Source organism: Rhinopithecus roxellana, chromosome 12, assembly GCF_007565055.1.
Source record: "Rhinopithecus roxellana isolate Shanxi Qingling chromosome 12, ASM756505v1, whole genome shotgun sequence".
NCBI classification, from domain to species: Eukaryota; Metazoa; Chordata; class Mammalia; order Primates; family Cercopithecidae; genus Rhinopithecus; species Rhinopithecus roxellana.
Genome location: NC_044560.1, coordinates 69072779 through 69093518, shown reverse-complemented (window position 1 = coordinate 69093518; position 20740 = coordinate 69072779). Strand labels below are relative to the sequence as shown.

The window sequence follows — 20740 nt, the reverse complement described above, 5'->3', positions numbered from 1 at the left end:
ATGTTTATCCACATGGCAGAGATAATTTGCAGCCCTGGTTTGGGGAAAGCCTGGCTTCAGGATATTGGAATGTTAAGAGGTCAGGAACGAAGGGCTTGGGTTGAGACATGGGGGCCTGAGATGTCAAAGGTCACCTGCCCACTTCTTTTCCGAGTCTAACGCATAACTTAGGTTGTCTTGTTTTCATGAGTTCCAAACTCACCCATTAGGAAATAAAGAATGGCCTGTTCAAATTCTTCCTGTGAATCTTTCCCAGGTTCCTTAGGAGCAAAAGGCCTGTGTTCCCTCCCAGGAGTTGGCTGTGCTCTTTGTATAGCTGTGTGTTTTCTTCTTCCACTCAACCATCAGTACTCAGCCAATACAAAGCAGTTTCCTTGTTCTGAATCACATTTTCAATGTGGACCATAACTAATCTGGACTTTGAAAATCAAAATGGGGAGTACAACATGTGACCTGAATGTGATTTTTTTTTTCCATAACTGGAGCTCTTCATATTTAGTTTTGCTTAATGGTCTAAGACATGGATCCACACGGATTACCCTTTCAGCCCCATTCAATTCACACAGAGTAGAATTCACATAACCAGGCATTAATTTTTCTCATATAAATAATTAATTCTACATTTAAAAACATGTTAAGATGTTTTATTTCTTAATCAGCTAATTTGACTGGGAAACAAAGATGCCTTTTATTCACATTTTCTTTGAGTCGTGTTACTGTAGTAAAAGTTCCCCACAAGATTTGGCCTTTGCTCACAAGTTTTGCGGCTGCCAATTAGTTTCCAGAGTCGCTATTTTACAAAAATGCTTCTCACTTTCAAAAAATGTAATTGAATGTCTGTTCATCACAGAGTTTCTTGTGTTCAAGCCCAGGGTGTTAAACATTTTTCGGGTTGACTTGGGTCAGCTTTGAAAAATTTCAGACAGTGAAACTTGAGAAGGGACCGTATGCTATAGTGTGTTCCTCACATCCTGTTAAGTATTAAGTGGATATTTAAAATGGAGTTGTTATACCTCTTGACTGACTTAAAGTGAGCCATATAGTTTACAAGACTATTAATTAAATGAGAAGATTGCATGGGATGCACATGTATTTTCATAATCATTCACATTGGCCCGGAGTTGCCCTTTAATTTTCAGACTAATTAAAGTAACACATTCAGCTGCAAAGGGTGGATGGCTGCGCTTCTGCATAGATGCTAACACTGATGAAAGTGAAATGGGGAATTTTTCTTTTTTAAAGGAAAAGGAGTAGGAGAAGAAAGAATCTGCCTGAGTGGACCTGACTCCATTCCATTCATGGCTCCCTATTTGTTCCACTCCTGGATCAAGTTTTTAATTTAACAAGACTGCATTTTGGGGGGAGTTTTCAACCCCATCTGTTTGGGGCCAGAGTGTGCCCCACCTGGTGGTGCAATTGATTTCTGAATTAACTGGGTTTTATTTCAGTACAATAGAGTGATTGTTTAGTTGCTTTTAAGCACTAGGATTCTTGGAATCTGATGGGCAAAAAAATAAATCACACTGCAACGTGCGGTTCTCTGGGCTGCTAATTGCATCTGACCCATTATCCTCCACAGTCCTGGTTGAAACTTTGACACGGCTGACTTGGAGTTTGAAATGTAAATGGAAGGGCTGCTTTTGCAGGTCATCATACTGCAGAAAGTCCATTCCTGGAACACTTTCCAAGGCCTGGAAAAGAGAAGAAACAGATATTAGCAATTACAGCAGGATTGTGCAGCTGCTGGCATTTGGGACTGGCAGACACAGCCACAGGCCCCTCTCCCTCCCGCACCACCCAGTGTGAAGAGCAGAGATGGAGGGGGGTCAGGCTGTCCCATGGAGCGGCGGCAGAGGTGTCAGAAGAGCATGAGTTCATTGCATCCAGGGAAAGAGAGACTGAGGGGAAGCTCCCCTCCTCCTCCTACACCCCACCCTTAAAAAGCATCCTCTACTGGCATATAGTTAGCAACTCTTTTTCCTGCCTCTATAGCTTTATCCTTGCCACCCATAAAGCCTCCTTGAAAAAAGTCCAAGGTTTATAAAGATCTTCTCTTTCTTTACAAAGAAAAGTTCCTCCACTCCTAGGAGGCGCATCCAAAAGAAATAGCTTGTGCTGCTCCCCAGCCTGGGTCTGACACAAGGATACAAGTGTTTGCCTTCAGCTCTGCTCCCCTGTAACCACGGCTCTCTCTCTGAAGGGGTCGGTCCTATGTTTATTTAACAGTGACTTTAAAAACTTAGCCCAGACAGTGCTTTTAAGGGATGGAGCTGGGCCCTGAGAGGAAAGGAGAGGGCTGGAGAGCACTGCTAGGGGAAAGGGTGATTCCAATTCAGGAGGGGTTTTGGGGGCTCAGAGGCAAATCACAGCTGGGAAAGGGAACTGGATCCAATTCCTCAATCTGGAGAGAAAACAGGTCCTAGAAAGAGACAGGAAGGGGGACGCCCAGGGAGCAGGGCTGCCAACAGCACAGAGCCACCTGTGCAGGGACAGGCCTCCATTGCTGGAGTCTGCAGTCACACTGGGAGCTGCACCCAAGATGGTGGGCTACACAGGGGCTTCATTCAGGGTGACCAGGCAGTTCAAACCCCAGCTTTGCTACTCACCAGCTGTATGACCTTGGCCAAGTTACATTATCCTTCTGCCTCAGTTTACAAAATGCTCAAATGGGACAGTGATTAAATAGTAACTACAAAATAGCACTGTTTTGGGAATTTGATGCTAAATTGGTACATAGTAAGTGGTACATCATAAGTGTTTGGTGAACTCCAGGTAATGTGACCATTAGAACCAAGGTCTGGCCTCATCTTTTTGTTTGCTGAAGAAAGTTCAAGGTCTCCCAAAGAAGATCACAAGTCCACACATCCATCAGCAATACCAATATGGCACATGTGTAGGGAGGCTTGGCTCCTGGCAGACTGAGCTCCCGGCTTTCCAGAGATCGCCAGCCAGTGGAGGAGACAGAGGCAGCTACACCCATAAGAGAGCAAAGGCATTGGCATCCAGTGCCCCTTAAAGCCCCACGGACCTTCTTTAGTCCAACCTTGCAGAGCGTCCCATACTGCCCCTATGGGAATCCTGTCCTGCTTTGTGGCAAGGAGACAATGCCTTGATATGCTCCAGACCAGGCTGGGGTGGGCTTGCTGACTTGGAGCATTCCATTCTCAAGATCGGGAGTCCAACCTAATCTTGCCATTTGTTCGTGTGATGGTTAACTGAATGTGTCAACTTGATTGGCCTAAGGGATGCCCAGATGGCTGGTAAAACATTATTTCTGAGTGTATCTGTGTGTTTCTGGAAGAGCATAGCATTTAAATTGGTAGGCTGAGTAAAGATGTGCTCCCAGGTTGAGGGTAGTGGCTCATGCCTATAATCCCAGCACTTTGGGAGGCCAAGGGGAGTAGATCACTTGAGGCCAGAAGTTTAAGACCAGCCTAAGCAATATGCCAAGACCCCATTTCTACAAAAATAAAATAAATTTGTTTGAGCATAGGGCAGACATCTGTAGTCCCAACTACTTGGGAAGCTGTGGTGGGAGGATTGCTTGAGCCCAGGGGTTCAGCACTGTAGTGAGCTGTGATTGCACCACTGCACTCCAGCCTGGGCAACAGTCAGACTCTGTCTAAAAAAAAAAAAAAAAAAAAAAAAAAAAAAAAAAAAAAAAAAAAAAAGCTCCCTCACTCACTCTCTCACCACCTTACCAAAACAGGTGGGCATATCATTCAATCTGTTGGGGGATCAGATCGAACAAAAAGGCAGAATGGTGAATTCCCTTGTTCTGCTTGAGCTGTGACATCCACATTCTACTGAGCTTGGACATTGGAACTCCTGGGGTTTAGGCCTTCAGATTTGAACTTACATCATTGGCTCCTCTGGTTTTCAGGCTTTTGAGTTTGGAATGGAACTGCACCACCAGCTTTCTTGTGCCTCCAGCTAGCAGACAGCAGATTGCAGGACTTCTCAGCCTCATAACAAATCTCATTCTGTAGAGCTATATATATATATCCTATTGGTTCTGTTTCTCTGGAGAACCCTGACTAATACAGCTGGACTTGATCCTGGTTTCTTATCTCTTGCAGCTGGAAAAGGGAATTGGATCCAATTCCTCAATCTGGAGAGAAAACAGGTCCTAGAGAGAGAGAGGAAAGGGGGATGCCCAAGGAGCAGGGCTGCCGACAGCACAGAGCCACCTGTGCAGGGACAGGCCTCCATTGCTGGAGTCTGCAGTCACATTGGGAGCTGCACCCAAGACGGTGGGCTACACAGGGGCTTCATTCAGGGTGGGTAATAAGAAGATGATACTGTTGTGAGAGTTTAAGTGTAGCTCCTGGGTATATTTTAACTGTGTATGGCCCTGACTTTGGCAGTATTGTTTTTTGTTTTGTTTTGTTTTGTTTTGAGACGGAGTCTCGCTCTGTAGCCCAGGCTGGAGTGCAGTAGCGCGATCTCAGCTCACTGCAAGCTCCGCCTCCCGAGTTTACGCCATTCTCTGGCCTCCTCCCAAGTAGCTGGGACTACAGGCGCCCGCCACCGCGCCCGGATAATTTTAACGTATTTTTAGTAGAGACGGGGTTTCACGGTGTTAGCCAGGATAGTCTCGATTTCCTGACCTCGTGATCTGCCCGCCTCGGCCTCCCAAAGTGCTGGGATTACAGGCGTGAGCCACCGCACCAGCCGGCAGTATTGGAACAGAGTCGTCCCAGACATGCTACTTGGCTCAGAAATGAGGAAATGTACTGTATTTGGGGACAGGTCTATACTGCACCCGGATTCCTATATTTGCTAGTAAATAGCAGCACATGGAGTTATTAATTAGCACTTATGAGTTCATTAGCATTTCATAAGTTACGTCAACAGAAGCTGATGAACTAAGCTAGGTTGTTTGGGAAGGGGACATGAAGGAGAAAACTTCTCCCTCCACTTGGATTTATATCAATGCTACTTCCCTAGAATCGACCGTCACCAAGGAGTCAGCAAAAATAAACACAAATACACAGGGCAATTCCCTGTATACAAGGGTGGCCTCTCCCGGGTTTCTGGTTCCCATTACTAATCCACCTCATATTGAATGGAGTTGAGACTTGGTTTAAAGAAAACATACAGTAGCAGTATAACCAGCTGGGGGGCCATATGTGATTCTTTTTCATAAAATTTTCAAGTTGAAAGGAAACCTGGAGATCATTGCATCATCCCCCCATGCTTCAGGTAAGGAAACCCAGGTCCTAAACTTAATAACAACTGGGTCTAGAAACTTCACATCTTTATCTCAGTTTCAATGACTCAAAAATGGGTGAAACTGATACATCAAATTTGGGGCTAGAAAGTCCATTTGGATCCAATGTTATCACTTCCTTGAAACAGTCTTTCTCTCCACCAAGAAAGCTTGCTTCTTTTACTCTCTCTATTGTCTTTTGGGAATCAAGCATCACTCACTTCCCTTTCAGTCAATCTTTCAGCCCAGCTCAACAAGAATCAATGGTAGTTGATATCTATTCTTCAGTCTCTTCTGGGCAGAGCAACCCAGTGAAACACTGTGGGAACCTCTAGGCTTCTAATGGAAACAGGATGAAAACTATACTGGGCTTAAAGAATTCAACTTACTAGGGACTGAAAGGAGCTTTAGAGATGGGAGAAGGAAGGGGAGGAGCAATTGATTGAAGGAGGGGACAGAGACATGGTTAGGAAACTAGAAACTCTTAGAGGACTATCAATCCTGTTCTTCCATCCATTTGGAAATATGACCATTTTATGCAGATCTAAGACATTTAAATTAAATTTAACAGTTGCTTTAATAGGTTTAAAAAAACACTTTTAAAAGCTTTTCCCACATTCAATCTATACCAGGTGTTTTACTCACAAAAAGCTACTCACAAAAGGCTGGCCCCATAATTTTGGTTGCAGCGTTCACCTCTTGTTGTTGTCTTATACAGTCTTTGCTACATTAAGCTTTTATCGAGTTTCTAAAGGGCGCTCTGTATCATCAATTATGATGTCTGGTTTCAAACTTGATTTTCAGTAGCAGAGCCTCACTCTGAGTCTCTGTGTGCAGTATGTAGGTTGACACCTTGGGCTATGCTGGAACAACATCCGGCGTTATGTCTGTGTGGACTAGATGGGAAATGAGGGAAGACCAAGTACTAACCCAGGATACAAATGGTTCTGTTTTTAGAGATTTTTATGGATCTCTAATTTAGAACAGTTGCCCAAGTAGGACATCCTGCTGACATTATAATTTTTCAAAAATACCACATTTCTGCAAACAAACATGGTTTCTATCCCAGTAGACTGGCTGTAGTTCCCAAATAAATTGTCGATTATTCTAATCCACTAATATGTGTTCTGTATGGTTATTAGCAAAGAAAACAACCAAGAAACCAAAGGTGGCCTCTACCTCACATTTAAGTTCATCTACAGGGAATACTGGATTCACCCTGCAATTCAATGTTGACCTTTAACTTGGTCAGGAGCTTGTTGCGGAAATAGCTACCAAGTCTCCTTGTCTCCTAGTACATAATGATCTTTCCTGACTGTTTTTCCTTCCATGCCCCTCAGGTCATCGCTAGATAACATATTGTCTGATCATCAGGGTTCATTGCCTGCTTTAAGCTCCCTTGGGATACTGAAACCTCAGGTTTTGTGGCTAGGGTGATGTGACGATCTTGTGTGGAGTCTCTGTCTTCAGAACTATCATCAGTGAATGTTAAAGACTTAGCAAAGTAGCTCATGCCAACATGAGGTCTTTCAGAGCACTATCAAAGTGCAGGAGCTTCTGGATGGTGATGTCAAAAAACCAGTGTTCTTTGGGAGCTCTGGGCCCATAATCAATCACCAAGTTCCCCTGCTGTGCTTTGAGCACTGCCATTTTAAATAACTTGGGGGAAAATGGGCAATTTTCAGCGATATAAAAAAGCTGAAAAGGCATCACCAACTCTGATGCTGAAGACCCTACCGATAGGTAGTGACCTTAAGGATGTCTTTTCAGCAGCCAGATTTACTTAGTATCTGTCAGAACTGAGATTTGCTGTTAGTGTAAACACGTCATCCCCACATGCTTCAGGTAGGGCTTTTGTAAGATGCCACAGACAATGTCTAAAAGACACTCAAGCAGAGGCAACTGCAAGCAGGAGGCTGAAGAAAATAGACTGAAGGACACTTAAGAACCACACTCCCCACTGAACATCTGTCAATGGCTCCACATCATCCACACAGTGAAGTTTATGCTCATTAGCATGGGCTATAAGAGCCTTCATTATCTGACCCTTCAGTATCTCTGACCTTGTCCTCTGTGCTACAGAAATATTCACCCATGCCATTTTTCATCCTGTATCTTTGCTCTGCCTAGAACATTCTTCTGCCATATCTTGAGCTCTTTTTCTATTCCACAAGGCTAAGCTCAGGCATCAACTCCTCCTAGAAACTTGCCTTTACCATCCTTCTCCAACTACATAAGGCATCACTCCTCTATGCTCAGCTCTACCACTGCATTCACCATAATGTTTACAATAGTTAATTATCTTTTGCTCCACTTGACTGCAAGGCCCTTAAGGGCAACGGCTATTTCTTATTTCTCTTTGTCATTTTCATATTCCCTGTACCAAGCAGAAAGCCTGTCACACAGTAAATGCTTAATAAATGTTCCACTGGATGAACAAGTCTTCAAACAACATGAAAAGGCTGTGAAAAATGGTAAATACCATCCAACACATCTAACGTGGTATATCAGAAATGGGAGGACTAATTTTGAAACAAATCATTGTATAGACTGGAAGGTAAGGAACCTGAGTCACTAAGAGTAGTAATATCTAACCCCACCTGCTCCAGCTCTGCAAACATAGCCCCTACTACTGTGGCTAGGGCAAACTACATCTGCTGGTCTTAATATTGCAATAGATATCATTGTCTCTCTCTTCTAATAACAATTTTAGATTCTCTTCACCCTCAGCTAGCATCTGTCTTTGTACCTTAACTGGTGGAGTGACCCAGACCCTCATCCTTGAGGGTTCTGAGCCCCCTCAGCCTCTTCTCAGGCCATGGTTGCAGCATCTGTCCATTTACCATCAAAAATGGGCAAGAGACCATCTAAAGAGAGCATCCAAATGACTCACCTGGGTGGTAAAAATAGGTCTTCCTGCTTCCGTTGTGTAAGAGCAGAACTCCTCTTCTTGATCAGGATCAAATAGTGCTGCTAAGAGGGTGGTTCCTCAGCACATGGAATCCGAAGTGCCCCACTAGTAACCATAGCTTAGAGTTCAATGGGACCCTGCTGTGTCCCCTGGTGGAAGCTTTCTCCCTTTGGAAGCCAAGACATCTAAGCCTGCAGAACCCAGAATTGTAGGAAAGGAAAGTACAAATTCCCCCAGTGGGTTACCAGGAGTGATGATAAGCAGAGCCACAGTAACTTTCACTCCTTCATTCCTGAACCCATGCGTTCTGCCTATTGGCGAACAGCTCCAAGTAATGGTCATTGATTTAAAGTGTACACTGCATCCTGGAGAATAGTGCCTGATCCTCACAGATATCATTCAAGCTGGTATCTCCACTGTGCCTTCAACAGGCCATTCACTCCAGCAGACCAGATTCTTCTATGTGGTGCCATGTGAGATAGGGTCATTGAATCCATTGGCTGTATTTCTTCTGGTGCTCCTCCTTTGCCATAAAGTGGGTCCTGTGGTATGATACAATGTTATGTGGGATCCCTATTGATAGATCAAATACTCTAAGCTCTCAGATGGTGGTGTAGGCTGAGGCTCTGCAGCAGGGAAAGGCAATCCCATTCTGAAATATCACTTATTCAAGTTAAAATGAATCGGTGCTCTTTCTAGTCATGTAGCTAACTTGCCACCAAGTGGCTTCTTTTTGACCTCAAAAGATAGTATCATGTTGGTAATTGTTCTCTGCTGCTGACAATCAAACACTGAGCAGCAGCAAGAGCTATATTAATTTGGTGAGTAGGAGCCATGCTGTGGACCCATATATCACCTCCAACCCTACCACTCTGGCTACTCCACTTATGCACCCATTGTGCCAGCACTACTGTGACCCATGGCAGAGGCTGGCTTACGTCAACTGGCCTAGTCCTTCTATCTATGTGTTGAGTGCTTTCTGGTGGGTGTTAGTTAACATGTGATACAAAGCTCTTCACACTTCATGCCCACTCCTGTAGGTGTACCCCTTCCCCAAATTCCCTTATCTTTTTCCTTCCAGGTCTCTGACCATTTGACTAAGCCATTTTCCACTGCCCATGAGCTTAAACATATTCTCTTTCCACACAAAGTGAATGAGCAGGTACACCACTTAAAGCTATGCCCATTGGGATGATTTCTACTAATTAGTGATGTCAAAGTCACCCTGAGTAGTACTAAAGTGCAGAGGCAGTTCATTTTCAGCTTGTACCCACATACCAAGCCAACCTTCTCATGAACCAAGCTCAACCTTTCACATGTTCCATCAACTGGCCATAAGGGACCTCCCATTGTGGCCACAGGTGTGCACTGAGACAGAATTAATGTGATGGTGGTGGATGACAACTTGGCAGTCTGAGCCACTGGATCATGCAACCTACTGCTGACATCTGGCCCTGCTCATGTCCAGTTCCAAATGTATCCTTTTCATCTTATAAGAATTACTTCTGGTCACCCACCAACCTTACAACTTACTGGGTCTGACAGTAAGAAGTTCATGACGGGCAGTTCTGGCTTCATTACCATTGGATGACTAACAGGCAGAGTCCCAAAGCATACCAGGAGCTGCTTTTCAAAATGTGTGTAACCTCTGCTCTGAATGCTCTCACTGAACATAGTCATTTGGTGAGTTTTCTGGCATTATATACTATTTCTATCCTGCCAGGCCCATTTCTCTGAGCTTTTTTGTCCTTTCTCCCACTAACTGTCACAGTAATTCATTTCTACTTCCTTTTATGTGAGCTCTTACTTTCTCCAAGTTTCTGAGAGTCATCCTAGTACATTAGCAGGATCCCAGGATCTTTGCCAGATGCTAAATCCTGTAGCCCAAGAGAGTGATCCCATACTGATAAATTTTCCCTTATATAACTTTACATTCCACCTACCTTGATCCAGTACCCTCAGAACCCAGTCCTTTAAATAATGTTTGATATTCTGCCAGTGCCTATTAGCTACATTCTGCAGTTGCTCCAAGGTATAGTACCTTTCCTTTGCTAGCAGGCCCAGCACTTCCCCAGTCAGGCAATGCTGTGATTTAATCCTATTTATTAGTCTGGCTGCCAAGAGAGGGACCATGGGGGCAGATCTTAAAGTGGGAAGGACACATTTGTCTTCCAAGGCAGAGGCCTCTGCATCTTCTTCAAGCAAGAGAGGAATAATGTTAGCCTTTAGCAGACAGGAGTGGGCCACTTCTGTAGGCCCAGAGAGCTTAAGGGAATCTGGAGACTCAAGATATTTAAGTGCATCAAGTCAGATGTCACCATCTAATATCTCAAGGGCCTGCTCTTTGCCAGTCAGAACCCGGCCTGGCATAGCACATATGCCTAGGTTGAGCATTCAACCTTCCCAGGAATTCTCCCAATCGTATGATTAAGTCCTAGCACTGATGTCAACTTTTTCTGCCTTCTAACTACATGATATGAGGCTTCTTGATATCCAATAGTGAGGCCCTCTGGTTTACACATTAATTGCTTATGAATTGCCTTCTTATCCAGAGCATTAATTGCCTCCCAGTCATATCCAACCATCATCATTGTTCTTATCACTACTATTTCCCCATATTTCTCCAATGCCTAGTACATTCAATGCCTAGTACATTCAATACATTGACCTACTAGTGCAACCCCTTTCACCAGCATACCATTCCAGGTCATCACTGCGACCCTATGCCAGGATCTACTCTGCTCCACCTACTCCCACTCCCAGAGATGAGCTCCTCACTATCAGTAGTCGGCAGGTGATCTAGCTCCAGAATCCCATCTTAGCGTTGCCTTTCTCGGACCACTCCTGGTACCAACTGTTTAGGTTGGGTTCCTTGAGAAGCAGACTTTGAATCAGGGGTTTGTATAGGAAGTTTATCAGTGCCTGCCCTTGGAAATCACCATTCATAGAAGTGAAAGCACAGGGAAGGAAACAGGACTGGGTCAAGGGAGAAGCTGGGCTGTGATATAGTCACAAAGAAGGCATCAACTAACCTCACAGAGAGCTTAGAAGCTGATTTGCACTTAGGAGTTTTCTGAAGTTCTGGTGAGGTAGAAAGACTTTTGTAGTCCTACAATATAAGGTTTTGGACACAGGCTAACCCAGGAAAAGGGTTGTTACCTTGAGTGAAGAGGCTCACTTACATAGAGGGCAATGAGCAGAGAGGGTGAGAGCTGGGGGCTGTTAGCCAATGGCACTCTCAGCAGCTGGAGGAGTAAGGCTTCAATCCTGAAGGGGGATCTGGGTGGTAGCAAATAGTGACTTCCATAGAACCCAGCTTTAGCTCTTATTAACTTTATGACCTTGGGCAAGTCAGTCATATTCTCTGGGCCTTAGTTTCCTGATCTGTAAAATGGAAATGACAAAAACGTCTACCTCATAGGGTTGTCAAGGAGATTAAATGAAATAATAATGCAATGTACCTTAATACAGAGCTTGGAACTTAATAGGGAGCACTGTAGCTTCTAGATAGAAGAAGTTTGGGGCTTATATGAGAAGTTACTAAATTATGAGATGCAACAAAAGGGGTTGCTAAACGGGGCATTGGGAGGTTAGAAGAGGTAAAGATCAAGGAAGTAAATAAAAGCAGTTTGAAAGAGGAGACAGTCAATTGATATATGGACTTTAGAAAGGTGTAACAGAAGAAGACAGCTTCTAGGTGAGATATTAACAAGAGCAAAGGTCCAACAAACATGACATTTGCAGAGCAATGATGGAGTCGGCCTGGCCACTGCAGTGTTTCTTGCCCAGAAGTAGACTAGGAGGTGGGAAGATTATGGAAAGCTTAGAAATCCAAGCAGAAATAGCAGCTCTGGACTTCCCAACAGACCATAGTTAGTTGGAATTGAAAGTGGCTTGAGGGGCATTCCAGAGAAATGGAATGTCTTGGCAGGAGAGGGAAAGGAAGGAAGATGGAGGGAGACAGTGAAGAGAGAGCAATGAGGAGCAGAGAGACATGTGGAGGAGAGAGATGGCTGGAAACAAATTGGGGATTAAAAGCCAATCCAGAGAGTGCAAAAGAAAATCAGAAGTGAAGAAACTGAAGAGAAAATGTGAGTAAACAGAGTTTTAAGAAATAATGGTCTTCCAACTTCAGAAGTTCCAATTCAAAGAGTCGGACTGTTCAGCCGCGTTACTTCCTTAAGAAACAATACAAATACACTTATTAAGAAGCCAAAGCTTTGCTATATTATAAATAGTTCTGAATTAATGTCCCTTCCCAAAATGCCTACTTTTCCAACAGGTGCAATATTACACTACCTGCCCAACAAAAGAATCTAAATGTCACTAACTTCAGAAGAAAATGTAATTGACTGCCTAGGACCCAAAGTACAAGTTATTATAATATTTAATAACTTGTACTTATATAGCATGTAGGGGCATAAAAGGTGTTATAAATGTTAACCCTCTAATTCACACAATAACGCCTTAGAAAGAAAGTGTGACACTCCCTTTTTAACAGATCCACTCATTCAACAAACATTTATTGGGTTCCTACATGCTAGGCATTGTAATGATGTAGAAATTTGGCTACATGGAGTTTGATTCAGGCTGTTGGGTGCTTGCCTGCTCCCCCAGACACAATGAGAACCTTCCAAGAGCAGGAACCATGACTTTTTCTCTCTGAAGTCTTAGAGCCCAGAACTGCACCTGGAAAGAAGCTTTGTTCCATAAATATTTATAGATTTTTAAATTAAATACCCAGCATTAGCTATAAGTCTCTGCTACCATTATTAAAAAACATAAACCCCAAAACTCTTGACTTCTGAGGCACTGCTGGCCACTGGACCTTACCTACTATGGAACCCCATAATCTGCTCTTTGAGACGGTAAAACATTCACTCATCCTCTGAACACTGTGAATTGTGTGCAATTTCCACAGCCCTTTGCATTTACTGGGGACAAGGTAGAGGCTGAGACGGGCCCCACACTAAGAGCTGCTCTTTTCTTTAAGACTTTTGGCTTCTGTGGAGATTTTTATATTGGAAGGAAAAATAGAACTCTGGATCTAGAAATCACTCCAAGTCAATATCCTCTTGGTAGTCTGGGTTGGGTGTGGGAAAGTTCCATTTGGCAGCTCTGAGGTCCCAACTACTATCAAATGGCTAGCACAAAAGAGAAACAAACTGGACATTGAGCATCTCTCTGACTCAGGTCTTGGAGTCTCACTGTGTTGGTGAGACTATGCTCTAGTGAGATGCTTCACAGGTATCTGGTAATTTAACCAACTTGTACAGGGTCCAAAACAAAGCCATTGTGTGCCATAGCAAAGTCCTGGTGAACTGGGGAAAGAGATAGTTACAAGTGTGTGCCCAAATTGTTCACCTTCTACCCCGCCCACATCCCAATGTGGATGCCATTAAAAAATCTCAATTGCTAATATCTGGAAGGTATCCTGTGCTCTCAGAACTAACGCCAGGGTGTCATCTGTCTCTAATCATGAAAGCAGACTCTCTCCAAGCCTGAAGACTGAAGTGGCACCAAAAGTCTCAGGTGCTCCAGCCCAAGCCTGGAGTTATTACCCTTGGGAGAGCCACAGCAAATGATCCATTTTCACAAATGTCAAAAATCAGGCTCCAGACACTCACGAGGACAGAGTACACCCTAAATTAGCTGCTGCCACTTAAATCATACAAGTTACACTTTCTCTTTACCTTTTGCTCCCTAATGTTGCTCAGTGAATGACTGTATGAACTGCTGCTCTCCAAAGAGCTTCAAACGAACTCCATGTAAACAGTGCATCTGAAGAGGCCCGCAAAACTTGAAAGAAGAGGACTTGGCTTCCCTCATTCTTTGAAAAATATATCCTGTATCCCTTGGCTGAATTATACAGAAAAAGAAATCTGAGTTTCTTTCTTCTGCTCTTCCGGGGAGGAGGGTGGCACAGTCTGTCTACGGCTGAGCCCACAGTTGTACATGAAAGTTAATATTTCCAGGGCCCTGCGTGGGATACCTTTCCCAGAATTCATGTTCTCCATGGGAAACTGAAATAGCGCGTGAGAGTTACCCTAAGTAGATTTAAATAATTAAATTCAAAAATTCTCAAACCACTTGCTGTTTCAAATTTATTTCTTTAATAACAGCTCAGACTTAGCAACAGACTGGATTAAGGTTTCATTTATTGGAAATTTAAGGTATATCCAGCTCTGGGTGTTGTTTTTAAGTATTTAAGGGGAAATTTGTGCTGGGTGAAAATGAAGAGACTGCAGCATTATAAATTCATTTCCTCTATTAGAAGCAGGGCCGCGCCTGCACGCTGCAGCTGTTCCAGGAGGCAGTCCCCACAGGCTGGAGGGCGAGCCGGGAGCAGACGACCCTTTGTTTCCCCAGTAGGGGAGATTTGGCCAGTCCCACACCCTCGGCAAGAACTATTTCCTCAGTGGCGCCAGGCAGTTGGGCAGGATCATCTGGGGTGGTTTTCATGTGGCAAAGTAAACCATCCTTTGGGATTCCAGGGCAACTTCTAAGGGATCCATTTGCATCTGTGACCTCAAACCATTCCTCGCACCAGGCCCCAAAGATGTGAGGCTGCCATGGCCCGAGCCTAGTTTGCTGACCTCTGAAATAACCCATCCTGATACATTCAGCAAAGCCTCAGAAAACAGGTGTTACATTGCAGGTAACAGCCCCACGGTACTTACTATTCATGTTAACAATTTTACAAACAAGTGAGTTTCTTATACATTCATCGCCACCCCCAGGCATTCATATTCTTTTTAAGTACAGAAACCTTAATTAGATTTTGACCACAGACCCGGATTTGACTTACCCTGACAGGGTTTCCATTAGTGTAATCTGTGGGGGAATTCGCTGTTTTAACATCTGTGTGCCTGAGGCCTATCTCACATTTACTGCAAAACTCTGAAAAGCCTCCCTTGTATGGCTGTATGTTTCCTCATGCTCCCAATTTCACAGAAGTCATTTCAGCACCAAACGGTAATTAGCAAAGGGATGGGCCTCAGCTGACATGAATGCAATTTATTGTTTTCCACGAGGCCCTGAACCAAGCAAACAAAGAACACAGTCTAGCTGTCTGGCATTTTATTAACTTGTATTGTGCGGTGCACCTTACTGAAGGGAGATCTTCAAGAGAAATTCAGCAGTTTGTGTGTGGCAACATGCAGACTTTGGAAGAATATTAATTTCAGTTCAATTAGGCAAGTTTTGTGGTACCTCAGCCTGTAATAGAGGACAGCCACTTTTATAATTATCTTCCATATTAACTTTATCATCACCAGACTTTTGCATAAATTCAACCTTTCATCTTTAAAATGCCAACACTTCTTCAATTTTGGCAACGGTACAGCACTGCTAATTATTTGCTCATTATGTGTGGTTAACTGATGAATCATTAATAAATGAATGAATGGCTAATATATTTTTATGGTAATTGGAGATATAACTGATTGCAGACTTCCTTAGCTTCTCGAACCGGCACTGAATGGGCAGTGGCTGCCTAACTGTTTACAGATGATATTTATGCCCCCACCCAGCATTTCCCACAGTTGTGGTTTATCCCTGGCATATTCTCATCAGTCCAGGGTGGCGACTTGAACCAGTCTGGGCAGAGGGGAGTGGGCGGCAGCATAACCGAGCTTCCTTTATTGTGTTTCTGTCACCTCGTTTTTTCAGCTCAGCTGACACGTAACCACGTAGGAGCCGCATGACCATTTGCTAGCAATTCAAAGAGTGCTCGTGGACTCTATTTCCCTAGCCATTGGCAGGGCCACAGCTATGACACTGCTGTGGCTACCCCTAGTCACAAACATATAAAGACTCAGATGCTGACACATAAAGACTCGGGCCATCCAACTGCCACTTGTCTTGCCTGGCACACCCAAAGGAGCAGTGGCCAGTGGCCACCCAGCCTGGTGTCTCTGTGGTTGAGGAGTTAAAGGGGACGCTTTGCAAAGTTTGATTGGGAGCCCGGAGTTCAATTTGCACCACTGACTAAAGTCCAGAAAATAAAATCAACCAGAGATCCTTTAACTCCATTCACTGACTCACCATTCCACGGCTGGTTAACGTGTTTGGAGATTAACCACTGAATTACAAAAATTATATTTATCATGCTGCAAATCAGTCAGCACCTATAGGTTAAAAACAAAGAGTACGTATTTGTTGACAATTCTTGTGAAAATGAAAGATAGAATACTTGCCAAATAAGGCTTGTTTAGCTTCACACAAACAGACGGAAGATCAAGTTAAAAATGCAAAGGAGATTACCAATTCTTAATTATAATTATTTAACCAGGTGGGTAGTTTCTCCTAATGAACATTTCCATGAAAACAGAATAACTAATGACAGTCTTAAAGAAGCCTTTGTCTTTCCATGTACTAATGATCACATTTATAAATATGCAGCAAGGCCCCCATGTACATTGCTAATGATAAGTAATTAAGCACCAGGCGTGGGAAGCCAGTGAAAAGGGTCATGTTAATGCAAGAGAGGAAATTAAAAATGCAATAAAATAAGTTGCCTAGAAAAGATTAAATAAACTTCTGGCTTCTCCTTCTTCCAGAAGTAAAAGAACAGTTTCCCCATTCTCGTAGTGAAGCCATGGCAGGCCATTCAACAGCTGGTTATCAAGTCAGACAGTACCAAGTGATCCACTTGCTTTCTACCTCCATCCCCATTTTATCCTGCAGGATTGCAGGCAGAGGGTGTGGCTCAAAGTAAAAGGCATTTTGGGTCACCAAAGGAGAAGATGAGCCCCTTGGAAAAAGGAAACAGTTGGCCATCACAGACGGATACCTTCCACTGGTTAATTAAATAGGACTTTGGTTGCTGTTGCTGAAGTACCACTGGTTTATAAAACCATGTTGACCAATCTGGGTTTTTTTCTCAGCTTCTGGAAAAAAAAAAAAAAAAGAGAGGACAAGATCACTGCCTTTTCCAGTAGAGCAGAATAACCTCTGTCTTCTCATGCTGTTGGCTTCCCCAGCAGACAGCAAACTCCTGGAGGGTGAGACCAGGACTCTGTGTTATTAGGCATTGTATCCCTCACACCTAGTCCTGCACAGAGGCACTGAATGCTTAATAAACACTGGTTGAATAAGTGAATGAATGAATGTTCAAAATAGACCATCCCTAAGCCAAGGAGCAGTTTGTCCAAGAGCCCTGTGACATCGCTTACCATCCAAGCAGTGCTCCCACCCAAACACTGGCCCACTCAAAGGATGTAAGGCCTGTGTCTCATTCACTTACCAAGAAAGGCACTGATTCCCTCTTCAACATATCATCATCAAAAGGAACAGAAATGTGGAGCTTTAAGAAAAAAAAAAAAAGGTCTTTGCAAAAAAAATCATACAGTTGGTTGGCAGACTCCTGTTTAGGAATTGACTAGGAATCCCAGCATCTCCTTTGAGCATTAAAGACACACAAAATGAGTAAGTGGCCTTCTTGGCAAAAGAAAAAGGACTTATATTTGGATCTGCAAAGCTCTTAAATAAGGGCAATTTTGATTCTTTTTTTTTTTTTTTTTTTGAAGTATCTTAGTGAAGCTCTCAAACCACTGAAGATTTCTTTCTTTCAAACGTTTCAAACTCGCTGATCTCAAGTCTCTCCAGACCCCCACATTCCCTGACTCTTCTATGTGCTTAATCCCTGAGTGGGGGGAATCCAATTTTCTGCGGCTGCAGTCTAGGGTTAACGAGAAGGCAACCTTGATCTGAAGAAAATAGCAACCCACGAAAATCTAAACCTTGGTTAGCTATTTGGGGTAGCTTTTGTCGTTTAAATTTTCTCCCCTTTTTTCTTAAACAAGTTTAAGAAACAAATCATAAGGCAGAAAATCTAGGGTTTGGCTGTCTCTGCCCTGTTTTAAGGCTCCTTCTGAATTCAAATGAATTATTTCCTTTTACATAAAATCTTCAACAAGGCTACACTTCTTTTGTTATCAGAGTGTTGTCATCGGCAAGCCTGCTCTACTCTCATAAAGGCAATTTAGTACCTGACATTCGAGCAACGTGTGCGCGGGCCTGGATTTGCCTTACAAATAAGGGCTGCCAAGGGAACCTCCGGGGAGGCCGGCGGCCCTGCTCGGGGACACCTAAAGGTGCATCTTTCATCAACTTCTCCGACAAGCCTTTGCTTCCCAGGGCGTGCCGTTCTGTGCACAGCCGCCTTCCCCTCCCGAGAAAGTTCAGGCCGGCGACAGGGCCACTCTGCAAGCTTATCCTGACCCCCAGTGGTCGACCCTGTCATTGGGCCCGCACCGGGTCCCTCTCTCGCTGCCTGGCAGAGGTGATCTCTGCCCTGAGGTTCCCTGGATCCCAGGGACCCAAAGCACCATTCGCTTTAATTGACAATTAAAACAAACTTCGGTTCTCACAAGAATCAACCGAGTGAAATTTCACAACTTCAAGTTTCACAATTCAATTCCCTTGAAGCAAAACCAACAGTTTCCCTGAGGTTTCACTCCACACCTCTCCATTTGTTGTTTAACTTCCCCCTCAAGTTTCTCTTCCCACACACAATTATATTTTCGAGTCAGTCATGGAAACAGTTTAATTATGTTTCTGGGGGTCCCCGCATCCTCCCTGCCCCAGTGCTGAGTCAGCGCTTCCGCGAGCCCCAGGATGAGAACTCCAGCGAGCGCATGTTTATTAACAGAGCAGCACAGAGCAGCGTGGCGCTCCCAGCGACCAAGGGGGCCCCGAGGTGGCTATTTATGGCTTCTGCCCACCGGCCTGCCTGTTCAAGCTGTTTCATATTGTCAGCCACCGGAATCAAACAACCTGAAATAAGGCCTCCGCGGCCATGAATAGAATGCAGTCAGCAAACACGTCCGACCCCGGCGGTAGAGTCGCCGGATTTAGCAAGTAAAACTACAAGATGCCCAGTTAAGATTGAATTCAGACAAACCACAAATACGTTTTTAGTATAAGTATGTCCCAAATATTGCAAGGGATATGTCTGTACTAAAACATACTTGTGCTCTATCTGAAATTCACATTTAACTTGGGGCCTTCTATTTTATCTGGCAATCCTGCCTAGTAGAGAAAGGAGAGGTTCTGTTTTACGGTTTTACAGCTCAGCTTCTGAGCGGATCCCTGGATAGCTCAGGGGGCCTGGGCCTCTCCTAAGAGTTAGGTGAGAATTATTTTTAAACGGTAGGAAAATAGTCCGAATGTGGATTCTCGGAGCCTCTTTGGAGGCTCAGACCTCCCTGGACCTTGCCCCCGTTCTCAGTCCTACTCTCTTCTCTCCCTTCCTGTCTCTCCACTGTGGAGGCAGGACCCTGTCCTGACGGGCCTCGTTCCCACGGTCAACCTTCACAATCTGCCTGAAGGTGTCCCAGCTCGCAGATGTTGAAGCAAAAGTCAAAACCAAGGTAACTTTTTAAGGGGTAATAGATTAAACTACAGCTGGGTCTTCGAGGGATAGAAGTAGCCATATTCTGAACTGCTATTTGTATTTACTGAAATGTAAAAATAAATAAATAAATAAATAAATAAATAAATAAAAACAAGTTTGAAGTACTATCTTCCTTTAAAAAAAAAAAAAAAAGGTTACGGCCTTGGGAATACTGCACATATCTGTTACCGACAATTCTGAAAACCACCTCTGCAAGCTTGTCAGTTAAACCAAATGTTAAATGGAAAATATTTGGCGGGATTTAAAATTAGACCCGCACACATTACTTACAGATGTTTCCATGCAAAACACTTGAAACTGAACCACACCAAGTCATAAACCCCACAATGGTGTATTTTTTATACCCCAAGTTAATTTTTATTATATAAGTAGCCATATGAAGAAGGTATTGCATACAGCTTAAATTAAATACGGAGGAATGAAATCAGCAGTATCCCTTTACAGCATATGGCCCAGCAAATCAAATTACAAAGCTTTCCACATCTCATTAACTGCAATGAGTACAGTGAGTTTTCTAATAAGTCACATCTTTTTCATGTGAGTGGTGAGCAGTGACTTATTGTAAGAATTCACAGGATGACCCTTGTGCTGAAATTAAGAACTAATCTAAAATGGGCAGGGTCATCTGGTCAAGACTGATCATAACATTTCCTCATTATTGTTTTAGTTGGCATTGAAGCATATGTTTTCCTGGTGCCCCAGCTGAAAAATGCCTTTGATAATTTCACTGACAGCAAATAACCCACACACTGCCATTTAATGAGTTTGGGCAGGATTAGCTGACAATAAAGAATATAGTATAAATGTTTTTACTAGAACAGATTTATTTTTTAGCTGGGAAAAAAAAAGAAGTCACATGGAAATGCTGAGCTGATTTCTACCCTTGTGATAGCGATCGCCCTGTTAGTGATGCAGGTGAAGAGGCAGAAGCTGCACGAAGCCCAGGGCTGGCCAAGACAGTGCCTTCAGGCTACAAATGGTGAAAGGCAAGTTCCAGCTGGAACCTATACTCAGATGTCTGGTTCCTCCTTTGCACAACAAGAAAAAAAATACTCCTACAATTGCTCATCATGTGGCCTTTGGTTGAGATGAATTACCAATTTACAACCTCTTGTGTTTGGAGAGAAGCAAACTGTGCTCTTTTGAGGCAAGAATCAGGAACCTAAAATCATTTAAGCCTTCTTGTTTATAAGGCCAG

At 43.6% G+C, this 20740-nt stretch overlaps 1 long non-coding RNA gene across 1 annotated transcript in view; it reads right to left on the bottom strand.

Annotated features, from left to right (window-relative positions):
* Positions 1 to 622: 622 nt before the first annotated feature.
* LOC115900706 overlaps positions 623 to 20740 on the bottom strand; it is a 40289-nt gene continuing 20171 nt past the window's right edge. The window contains exon 3 of the long non-coding RNA XR_004060377.1: positions 623 to 1691. This is a non-coding gene — a long non-coding RNA (uncharacterized LOC115900706). The remainder of the gene's footprint in view (positions 1692 to 20740) is intronic.